At 46.5% G+C, this 12,602-nt stretch overlaps 1 protein-coding gene across 1 annotated transcript in view; it reads right to left on the bottom strand.

The window, feature by feature from the left end:
• Positions 1–11,493, bottom strand: part of LOC129138938 (MAM and LDL-receptor class A domain-containing protein 1-like) — a 464,758-nt gene extending 453,265 nt beyond the window's left edge. Inside the window, exons 1-2 of the mRNA XM_063805034.1 lie at positions 11,325–11,493; positions 8,880–8,924 (exon numbers count right to left, since the gene is read on the bottom strand). The gene's annotated coding sequence lies outside the window, so the exon portion shown is untranslated. The remainder of the gene's footprint in view (positions 1–8,879; positions 8,925–11,324) is intronic.
• Positions 11,494–12,602: the final 1,109 nt, after the last annotated feature.

The following is a 12,602-nucleotide window of genomic DNA, read 5'->3' as shown; positions in this document are numbered from 1 at the left end:
GTATAAACATTCAAATATCTACACCGCTATCTACGTAAACATGGAAATATCTACACCGCTATCTGTATAAACATGGAAATATCAACACCGCTATCTCTATAAACATGAAAATATCTACACCGCTCTCTGTGTAAAAATGGAAATATCTACACCGCCATCTCTTTAAAAATGTAAATATCTACACCGTCATCTGCATAAACATGGAAATATCTACATCGCTATCTTTGTAAACACGGAAATAATTACACCACAATCTGTATAAACAAGGAAATATCTACACTGCTATCTCTATAAAAATGGAAATCTCTACACCGCTGTCTCTATAAACATGGAAATATCTACACCGCTATCTCTATAAACATGGAAATATCTACACTGCAATCTGTAAGAACATGGAATTATCTACACCGCTTTCTCTATAAACATGGAAATATCTACACCGCCATTTGTATAACATGGAAACATCTACAACGCTATCTGTATCAACATGAAAATATGTGCACCGCAGTCTCTATAAACCTGGAAATATCTTCACCGCCATCTCTATACACATGGAAATATCTACATCGCTACCTCTATAAACATAGAAATATCTACAGCGCTATCAGTATAAACAAGGAAATATCTTCACTGCCATCTCTATAAAGGTGAAAATGTCTACACCGCCATTTCTATAAACATGGAAATATCTACACCGCTATCTCTATAAACATAGAAAGATCTATACCGCTATCTGTATAAACAAGGAAATAACTTCACCGCCATCTTTATAAAGATGGAAATATCTATGCTGCCATCTGTATAAACATGGAAATATCTGCCCTTCTATCTGTATATACATGGAAACATCTACAAGGCTATCTGTATAAACATGGAAATATCTACACTGCAATATGTATAAACATGGAAATATCTACACCGCTATCTGTATAAACATGGAAATACCTACACCGCTATCTCTATAAACATGGAAATATCTGCACCGCTATCAGTATAAACATGGAAATATCTACACCGCTATCTCTATAAACATGGAAATATCTACACCGCTATCTGTATAAACATAGAAATACCTACACAGCTATCTTTGTAAACATGGAAATATCTACACTGCTATCTGTGTAAACATGGAAATATCTACACCGCTGTCTGTATAAACATGGAAATATCTACACCGTTATCTGTGTAAACATGGAAATATCTACACCACTATCTGTACAAACATGGAAATATTTACACCGTTATCTGTAGCAACATGGAAATATCTACACAGCTATCTCTATAAACATGGAAATATCTACACCGCTATCTGTATAAACATGGAAATATCTACACTGCTATGTGTATAAGCATGGAAATATCTAAACCGCTATCTGTATAAACATGGAAATATCTACACCGCTATTTGTATAAACATGGAAATCCCTACACCGCTATCTCGATAAACATGGAAATGTCTACATCGCTATCTGTATAAACATGGAAATATCTACACTGCTATCTGTATAAATATGGAAATATCTACACCGCTATCTATATAAACATTGTGATATCTACACCGCTGTCTCTGTAAACATGGAAATATCTAAACCGCTCTCTTTGTAAACATGGTAATATCTACACCGCTGTCTCTATAAACATGGAAATATCTACACCGTTATCTGTATAAACATGGAAATATCTACACCGCTATCTGTATAAACATGGAAATATCAACAACGCGCTCTGCATAAACATGGAAATATCTACACCGCTCTCTCTATAAATATGGAAATATCTACACCGCTGTCTCTATAACTAGGAAATATCTACACCGCTATCTCCATAAACATGGAAGTGTCTACACCGCAAGCTGTAAGACCATGGAAATATCTACACCGATATCTCTATAAAAATTGACATATCTACACCGCCATTTGTATAAACATGGTAATAACTACAACGTTATCTGTATAAACATGAAAATATCTACACCGCCATCTCTATAAACATAGAAATATCTACACTGCCATCTCTATAAACATGGAAATACCTACATCACTACCTCCATAAACATAGAAATATCTACACCGCTATCTGTGTAAACAAGGAAAAACCTTCACCGCCATCTCTATAAACATGGAAATATCTACGCTGCTCCCTGTATGAACATGGAAATATCTACACTGCTAAATGTATGTACATGGAAATATCTACACCGCAATCTCTATAAACATGGAAATATCTACACCGCTATCTGTATAAACATGAAAATATCTACACCGCTAACTCTATAAACATGGAAATATCTACACAGCAATCAGTATAAACATGGAAATATCTACACCGCTATCTGTTTAAACATGGAAATATCTACACCGCTATATGTATAAATATGGAAATATCTACACCACTATCTGTGTAAACGTGGAAATATCTACACTGCTATCTGTGTAAACGTGGAAATATCTACACCACTGTCTCTATGAACATGGAAATATCTACACCGTTATCTGTGTAAACATGGAAATATCTACACCTCTATTTGTACAAACATGGAAATATCTACACCGCTATCTGTATAAACATGGAAATATCTAAACCGCTATCTGTATAAACACGGAAATGTCTACACTGCTATGTCTATAAGCATGGAAATATCTACATCGCTAACTCTATAAACCTGGAAATATCTACCCCGCTATCTGTATAAACATGGAAATATCTACACCGCTATCTCTAAAAACATGGAAATATCTACACCGCTATGTGTATAAACATGGAAATATCCGTACCGCTATCTCTATAAACATGAAAATATCTACATCACTATCTGTACAAACATGGAAATATCTACACCGCTATCAGTATACATATGGAAATATCTACACTCCTATCTGTATAAACATGGAAATATCTACACGGCTGTCTGTGTAAACATGGAAATATCTACACTGCTATCTGTATAATCATGGACATATCTACACCGCTGTCTGTGTAAACATGGAAATATCTAAATCACTATCTGTGTAAACATGGAAATATCTACACCGTTATCTGTATAAACATGGTAATATCTACACCACTATCTGTATAAACATGGAAATATCTACACCGCAATCTTTATAAACATGGAAATATCTACACCGATATCTGTATAAACATGGAAATATCTACACCACGATCTGTATATACATGGAAATATCTACACCGCTATCTCTATAAACATGGAAATATCTACACTGCCATTTGTATAAACATGGAAATATCTACAACGCTATCTGTATAAACATGAAAATATCTACACCGCCGTCTCTATAAACATGGAAATATCTACACCGCCATCTATCAACGTGGAAGTATCTACACCGCAGCCTCTATAAACATAGAAATATCTACACTGCTATCTGTATAAACAAGGGAATATCTTCACCGCCATCTCTATAAACATGGAAATATCTACACTGCTATCTGTATATACATGGAAATATCTACATCACTATCTGTATAAAGAGTGAAATATCTACACTGCTTTCTGTATAAACATGGAAATATCTTCACCGCTATCTCTATAAACATGGAAATATCTACACCATCCTCTGTATAAACATGGAAATATCTACACCGTTATCTGTATAAACATGGAAATATCTACACCGCTATCTCTATAAACATGGAAATATCTACACCGTTATCTGTATAAACATGGAAATATCTACACCGTGATCTGTATAAACATGGAAATATCTACACCGCTATCTGTACCAACATGGAAATATCTACTCCGCAATCTGTATAAACGTGGAAATATCTACACCGCCATCTCTACAAACATGGAAATATCTACACCGCTATCTGCATAAACATGGTAATATCTACACCGCCGTCTCTATAAACATGGAAATACGTACACAGCTATCTCTATAAACATAGAGATATCTACACTGCATCTATATAAACGTGGAAATATCTGCACCACCATCTGTATAAACATGGAAATATCTACACCGCTATCAGTATAAACATGGAAATATCTACACCGCTAACTGTGTAAACATGGAAATATCTACACCGCTATCTGTGTAAACGTGGAAATGTCTACACCGCTATCTGTATGAACATGGAAATATCTACACCGCTATCTGTATGAACGTGGAAATATCTACACCGCTATCTGTGTAAACATGGAAATATCTACACCGCTATCTGTGTAAACGTGGAAATATCTACACTGCTATCTGTGTAAACATGGAAATATCTACACCGCCATCTGTATAAACATGGAAATATCTACACCGCCGTCTGTATAAACATGGAAATATCTACACCGCCGTCTGTATAAACATGGGAATATCTACACCGCCGTCTGTATAAACATGGAAATATCTACACCGCCGTCTGTATAAACATGGGAATATCTACACCGCCGTCTGTATAAACATGGAAATATCTACACCGCCGTCTGTATAAACATGGAAATATCTACACCGCTATCTGTATAAACATGGAAATATCTACACCGCCGTCTGTGTAAACATGGAAATATCTAAACCGCTATCTCTGTAAACATGGAAATATCTACACCGCTGTCTCTATAAACATGGAAATATCTGCACCGCCATCTGTGTAAACATGGAAATATCTACACCGCTATCTCTATATACATGGAAATATCTACACCGCCATCTGTAGGAACATGGAAATATCTACACTGCTATCTCTATATACATGGAAATATCTACACCGCCACCTGTAGGAACATGGAAATATGTACACCGCTATCTCTGTAAACATGGAAATATCTACACCGTTATCTGTATAAACATGGAAATATCTACACCGCTATCTCTATAAACATGGAAATATCTACACCGCTATCTGTATAAACATGGAAATCTCTACACCGCTATCTGTATAAACGTGGAAATATCTACACCGCCATCTCTATAAACATGGAAATATCTACACTGCTATCTGTATAAACGTAGAAATATCTACACCGCCAACTCTATAAACATGGAAATATCTACACTGCTATCTCTATTAACGTGGAAATATCTACACCGCGATCTCTATAAACATGGAAATACCTACACCGCTATCTCTATAAACATAGAAATATCTACACCGCCATCTCTATAAACATGCAAATATCTACACCGCCGTCTGTATAAACATGGAAATATCTACACCGCTATCTCCATAAACCTGGAAATATCTACACTGCTGTCTGTATAAACATGGAAATATCTACACCGCCATCTCTATAAACAAGGAAATATCCCTTTCCATACTGTGGAAGCTTCGTTCTTTCACTCTTTGCAATAAATCTTGCTACTGGTCACTCTTCGAGTCCACACTGCCTTTATGAGCTGTGACACTCACCGCATATGTCTGCAGCTTCACTCCTGAGCCAGTGAGTCCACAACCCCACCAGAAGGAAGAAACTCCGAACACATCTGAACGTCAGAAGAAACAAACTCCGGACATGCCACCTTTAAGAACTGTGACACTCACTGCGAGTGTCCGCATCTTCATTCTTGAAGTCAGTGAGACCAAGAACCCACCAATTCCAGACACACTAGGACCCTGAGACAGCCCTTAGAGGAGCACCTGGTCGATAACCCAGTTCCCATCTGGGATTTAGGGGACCTGGACAGCCCGGAAAATGAGCTCCTCATCTCTAACCCAGTTCCCCTGTGGGGATTTAGGGGACCAGGGACAGCCTGGTACATGAGCCCCTGGTCTGTAACCCAGTTCCCTTCTGGAATTTAGGGGCCCTGGGACAGCCCTATACATGAGCTCCTGGTCTGTAACACAGTTCCCCTGTGGGGATTTAGGGATCTGGGCCGTCTGTCTTTGGGATCTACTGTCTATGAACCACACAGATATGTCTTCCAACTTCCCTACACAGGGGTGACTTCAAAGAGTGCCTTGAGCTGATCTGGTGATTGCTTTTTTGTACTGTTATTTATCTTATTCTTTTCATTGTTAGGTACTGATGCAAACACTTTGTACGAAAAGGTCTTTCTCAGCTCGGGAGTCCCCGTCTATTTGTCCTGGTCCCTGTTAACCCAGTCCCTGACAGGAGCCCCTTCTGCACCTTCAGCTCTCACCACTCACCGTCCATCCAGCCCCAGCTCTGCCTGCAACCCACCCATCCCTGGGACTCGGGCCTCCCCTCTCTAGTGGTCTGGTCATTAGGCCAGGGGCACGTGGGAGAAGCTATCGTGGCAAAGGGAGCAGTCATACCCCCAAAATCTGTGGTTGGTTTACCACCACCATGGAAACCCCAGGGTGGGGCTCTAGTTTCAGGTTGGAGCTGAGCCCTGTCGGGAGTGAGCTTTCCCCAGCTGTGGCTTCTTGGGGCCCCTGTGCCCTGAGCTGTGTCTCCCAGCATCCGGTCCCCTCCATGCACATGGCCCAGTCAGGCACAGTGGCACGATGGCTGCATGCGTGAGGGGGGCCTGGGCCCAGGGCTGGGAGTCCTTTGTGTCTCATGGCCATGATGGTCCTTCCGAATATGATATGGTGGACAATTTCTTTTATTCTGTCATTCAGAGTGAGTAAATGATGTAGAGTTCATGCAGAAAAAAATACAACAAAAACCAAGGGAACATAGAATTGGAAAACGTGTCACAGTAATGAGTTAAATAGATAACAAATTTCATCATTTGAAGAAAGACTTAGAGTGCCAAAAGTGCCTTTTAACTCTCCTTTAAAAAGTAGCAAAATTCATCCCTGAAGAAGCATCTTGGCCTTTTTCATGTACTCAAAGTGCTGGTGAAGAACAAAGATTGCTGAAAAATTATGTACCTAACAGCGTTACAGGGTGTAAATAACACACTGGAAAACCTGGTGGTTACAGTGGACACGTTCCATGAAGTCCTTGCCTGAGCTTTTCTGAGTTCAGTGGACACATTCCAGGAAGTCCTTGCCTGAGGTTTTCCAAGTTATGGAATTGTTTGAGATTGGAAGAGGCGATGGAGGGTAAAACTGTAATGCCCAACCTCATTTTTGCTAACCCTGTTTTTAGACTCTCCCTTTCCTTTAATCACCTAGCCTTCTTTCCACCTGAAAGGACTCTCCCTTAACTGAGAGAACCGGACAGACTCCATCTTGGCTCTTTCACTGGCAGCCCCTTCCTCAAAGGACTTAACTCCTGCAAGCTGACTCCCAGGACATCCGAGAATGCAATTAACTGACAAGATACTGTGGCAAGCTATATCCGCAGTCCCCAGGAATTCATCCGATTGATAACGCCCAATTACCCGCGTCTATCACCTTGTAATAGTCTTAAAGCACCTGCACCTGGAACTGTTTACTTTCCTGTAACCATTTATCCTTTTAACATTTTGCCTAATTTACTTATGTAAAATAGTTTTAACTAGACCGCCACTTCCCTTTCTAAACAAAAGTATAAAAGACAATCTAGCCCCTTCTTTGGGACTGAGAGAATTTTGAGCACTAGCCATCTCTTTGGCCACCAGCTAACTAAAGGACTCTTAATTCTTCTCAAAGTGTGGCGTTTTCTCTAACTCACTTGGGTACAACACAATGTGGTGGCTCCAGGATACTAAGCTCTGAGCTGAACTTCACTCTGATTCCGACCTTGGCCTCTATTGCCTCCCCACAACCCTAAAACTAACCCTAACCCTATTCCCTAACCCCTACCTGGTACTCCTACCCAAACCCTAAAAACCCCAAACCTAAAATCTATAAACCATATGTCTTAGTACATTTTCTGTTGCTATAACAGAATACCACAGAGTAGTTCATAAATGAAATGTCTCCCTTCCAGTTCTGCTGGCTGGGGAGGCCCAGAGCATCCCAGCCCAGGGGAGGGTGGTGCATGGAGGGAAGGAGGGAGTCCGTGTCCACTCACGGCAGTAGAGGGGAGGGTGAGTTCTGGTGGCTGGGGAGGCCTAGAGAATCACAGCCCAGTGGAGGGCTGCCCATGGCAGGGAAGGGGAGAGCGAGAGTGTCTGGGCGGGGGAGGGGAGGGCAAGAGTGGCTGTACGCTGCAGTCTCTCTTCCTCATCTTTTTAATCCACGAGTCCCATGACTGGGGACCCACCCTAATGAATTTATCTAATCCTAGTTACCTCCCAAAGGCCACATCTCCAATCGGCACAGGAATTTGGGGATTAAATTGCCAACACATGGCTGGGCACTGTGCCTTGTGCTTTTAATCCCAGCAATTTCAGAGGCCGAGGCGGGATCACCTGAGGTCAGGAGTTCAAGACCAGCCTGGCCAACACGGTGAAACCCCATCTCTACCAAAAATACAAAAACAAAATTAGTCAGAAATAACGCAGGATGCCTGTAATCCTAAGGAAGGAGACCACCACTTCTCCTGCTGCCCCTCCCTTCCCCACACCCCCTTCTCTAGTTTATAAAACAGGGAAAAAGGGAGAAAGCAAAAAGATTTAAAAAAAAAAAAAAAAGAAGTAAGATAAATTGCTAGACGACCTTGGCAGCACCACCTGGAACTGGTGGTTAAAATAATAATAATAATAATATTAACCCCTGACCTAAACTACTTGTGTTATCTGTAAATTCCAGACACTGTATGAGGAAGCACTGCAAAACTTTCTGTTCTGTTATCTGATGCGTGTAGCCCCCAGTCATGTTCCGATGCTTGCTCCATCTATCACGACCCTTTCACGTGAACCCCTTAGAGTCGTAAACCCTTAAAAGGGCCAGGAATTTCATTTTTGGGGAGCTCGGCTCTTCAAGCCCAAGTGTGCCCACACTCCCGACCGAATAAAGCCCTTCCTTCTTTAACCCGGAGTCTGTGGAATTTTGTCTGTGGCTTGTCCTGCTGCAATGCCAGCTACTGGGCGTGCGAGACTCGCTTAAACCTGGGAGGCAGAGGTTGCAGTGAGGCAATATCGCACCATTGAACTCCAGCCTGGGTGATGGATGACACAGCGAGACACCATCTGAAAAAGAAAAAAGAAAACAAATTGCCAACACATGAAATCTGGAGAACACATTCAAGCAATAGCACCATATAAATCTGTACATACCTTGCAAACACTGTAAACCTGCTGCATCTCACCTGAGACCAACCCCCAACCACAAAACCCAGACCTGGAATTTTCCCAGGACCAAACCCATCTATATTCTATAACTCGAAACCTCAAAGCCTAACCCTAACCCTAACCCTAACCCTAACCCCGACAGTTCAGGTCCCCCGGTCCCCGTGGCTACAGCTCAAGACAACCTGCCCCTCCATGGGTTTCCAGGCCCTTTGGTGGGGGTGGGAGCTGGAGGCCACACACAGCTCTCTGAGCTTAAGCCATTTTCTTTCTTTCTTTCTTCCTTCCTTCCTCCCTCCCTCCCTCCCCTCCTTCCCTCCCTCCCTTTTTTATTTCAGGGTCTTGCTCTGTCACCCAGGCTGGAGTGCAGTGTCATGATCATAGCTGACTGCAGCCTCGGACTCCCAGGCTCAAGTGATCTTCCTGCCTCAGCCTCCAGAGTAGGTGGGACTACAGGAGTGTGCCATTGCACCTGGCGAATTTCTTAATTTTTATTTTGTAGAGATGAGGCCTCCCGATATTTTCCAGGCTTGGAAGTAGATCTTGAAATTCAAGAGGATCTGGAAGTTCTGGTCTCCTGTCAATATCCCTTTCTAAGATGAAATGTAAAATCCTCTAATCACCCCAGGACACCTTTTCCAGCTATATTACCCTTTCCTTTCAGCCGACTAGAGTGGAAGCTCGGCAAAGAATGGACCTATGCCTGTACACAGGCAGCTTTGAACTCACTGAGATCTATAGAAGAATTTTTTAAAATTTGCCAGAATGAAAAAGAAGTATCCTCCCGTGAGCCTCGAGGACAGCCAGGGAAGGCAGCTACTGGGACCTGCCACTGGCCAGGAATGGGAGAGTCTGAGCTGTCCATTCTCCTATGGATGGGTCGCACATCAGCACTGAACCACAAACCCTTCCTGCCCCCTTGGGACGAAGCCGCCGTTCCTTCCTTGCCCTCACCTTGACCCTCCCATTCTGCCCCACCTGTCAGGATCACAAGCACCCCCAGCTCAGCAGATGGGAATCGGACCAAAAAGAGAATTAGCGCTGTCCCGCCCAAAAGTACCACCCCCAGACCCCCTGCTCCACCCTCCAGACCACAGGGAGACCCCATGCTCCACCCCTGAAAACCACAACCAGACCCCCCACTCCTCCCCTCAGGACAACATACAGACCCCCGCTCCTCCCCTCGGGACAACACACAGATCCCCCGCTCCTCCCCTCGGGACCACCCCCAGACCCCCGCTCCTCCCCGTGGGACCACCCCCAGACCCTCTCTCCAGCCTCGGGACCACAGGGAGACTCCATGCTCCACCCCTGAAAATCACATGCAGACCCCTGCTCCTCCCCTCGGGACCACCCCCAGACCCCCTCTCCTCCCCTCAGGACCATCCCCAGAACCCCCGCTCCTCCCCACGTGACCACGCCCAGAACCCTTGGCTCCTCCCCTCAGGACCACCCCTAGACCCCCGCTCCTCCCCGTGGGACCACCCCCAGACCCTCTCTCCAGCCTCGGGACCACAGGCAGACTCCATGCTGCAACCCTGAAAACCACACACAGACCCCCGCTCCTCCCATCAGGACCATCCCCAGACCCCTGCTCCTCCCCTCGGAACCATCCCCAGACCCCCTGCTCCTGTCCTCCGGACCACACCAGACCGCTCCTTCCCTCGGCGCCATCCCCAGACTGCAGATCCTCCTGTCCGGACCCCCTTCGGGCTATCTCCAGACCCTCCCCCGGCTCCACCCCTCGGGTCCCTCTCGGGACCATCCCCAGGCGCCCGCTCCTCCCCTCGGAACCCCCTCGCTGCCACCCCCAGACCCCCGCTCCTCCCCTCGGGACCACCCCCAGACCCCCCGCTCCTCCCCTCAGGACAACACACAGACCCCCCGCTTCTCCCCTGGGGACCATCCCCAGACCCCACACTTCTCCCCTCGGGACCACCCCCAGACCCCCCGCTCCACCCTTCGAAACCACCCCAGACCCTCCCCCCGATCCACCCCTCGGGACCCTCTCGGGACCATCCCCAGGCGCCCGCTCCTCTCCTCGGAACCCCCTCGCCGCCACCCCCAGACCCCCGCTCCTCCCCCTCGGGATCACCCCGAGACCTCCCGCTCACCACCATTATTCAGGCCGGGTAGTGGGGAGAGGCCTCTCAGGAGAGACCAGGCCACTCTCCCAGGAGTGAATGGAGGAGGACAGAGTCACGAGCAGACCAGAAATAAACAGAGACTGACACAGACAGCAGGATCGGAGAGTGACGGAAAAGGGCTAAGGGCAGGAAAAGTCCCTGAGGCTTTCTCTACCCGGAGAGCGGGGTAGGCAGCAGCCGGAGAGTGACGGAGGGTGACGGAGAGTCACGAAAGTACACGATGCCTGACGGAGAAGAGCCGAGCGGAACTGAAGGGCGGCGGAGAGCGACGGAAAGTGGCGAGAATTGACGGAAAGTGACGGGGACTGACGGACAGTGACGAAGAGTCACGAAATTTATCAGAGGGAGACAAAGGGGAAAGCGAAATGGTGAGATAAAGCAGGCCGAGCCTAATCGGAGAAGACGGAAAGTGACGGAGAGGAACGAGGAGTACAGAGGGGTGACGAAAAGAGCCGAAGCTGGTGGAGGCGAAGAACTGAGCGAGGGAAGATAGCCGAGATTAGCTGCTGGGCTGCAGCTGGAGCAGTCGCCGGAATGGGCGGGACCCCACGGAGTTACCGAGAGGATGCGAACAGCGGCCAGCCGGGCAGGACGCGAGCGAGGGAGGGCGAGGAGGGCCGTGGGTCCGCCTGCCGTGAGGCAGGCATGGGTGGCACCGAGGTGACCCGGGTGGGAGGTGCACCGCCGCCCCCTCACAGTCTCTCCGCGGAGCCCAAGCCCGTCTTCACCGCCCCTTTGCAGAACTCGGCGCCCAGCCTGGCCCCTGACGCCCACCCGCGGCCCCACCCAGCGCCCGGGCCCACGAGGCCGAGGAGCGGCGGAGGCTCGCGGCCCCTGGACCCCAGGCAGCACATGGCCCAGAGCATCCCAGCCCAGTGGAGGGCGGCACATGGCAGGTGGGCGGGAATCCGTGTCCACTCATGGCCGGGGAGGGGAGGGCGAGTTCTGGTGGCTGGGGAGGCCTAGAGCATCACAGCACAGTGGAGGGCGGCACATGGCAGGGGAGGGGAGAGTGAGAGTGTGCGGGCGAGGGAGGAGAGGGCAAGACTGCGTGTCCGCTCCAGTCTCTCTTCGTCATCTTATAAAGCCACGAGTCCCATGAGTGGGGACCCAACCTAATAACCTTATCTAATCCTAATTACCTCACAAAGGCCATATCTCCAATCAGGACATGAATTCGGGGATTAAATTGCCAACACATGGCTGGGCGCCGTGCCTTATGCCTCCCGAGTAGCTGGGACTACAGGCGCGTACCACCACGCCCGGATAATTTTTTTTTTGTATTTCTTTGTAGAGACGGGGTTTCACCATGTTAGGCAGGATGGTCTCAATCTCCTGACCTCGTGATCCACCCGCCTCGGCCTCCCAAAGTGCTGGGATTACAGGCGTGAGCCACCGCGCCCAGCTGCCTTGTGCTTTTAATCCCACCACT

This window comes from Pan troglodytes, chromosome Y (genome assembly GCF_028858775.2).
Source record: "Pan troglodytes isolate AG18354 chromosome Y, NHGRI_mPanTro3-v2.0_pri, whole genome shotgun sequence".
Classification (NCBI taxonomy): Eukaryota; Metazoa; Chordata; class Mammalia; order Primates; family Hominidae; genus Pan; species Pan troglodytes.
Note: the sequence above shows the minus strand (reverse complement) of the source record. Positions and strands in the feature narration are given on the sequence as shown.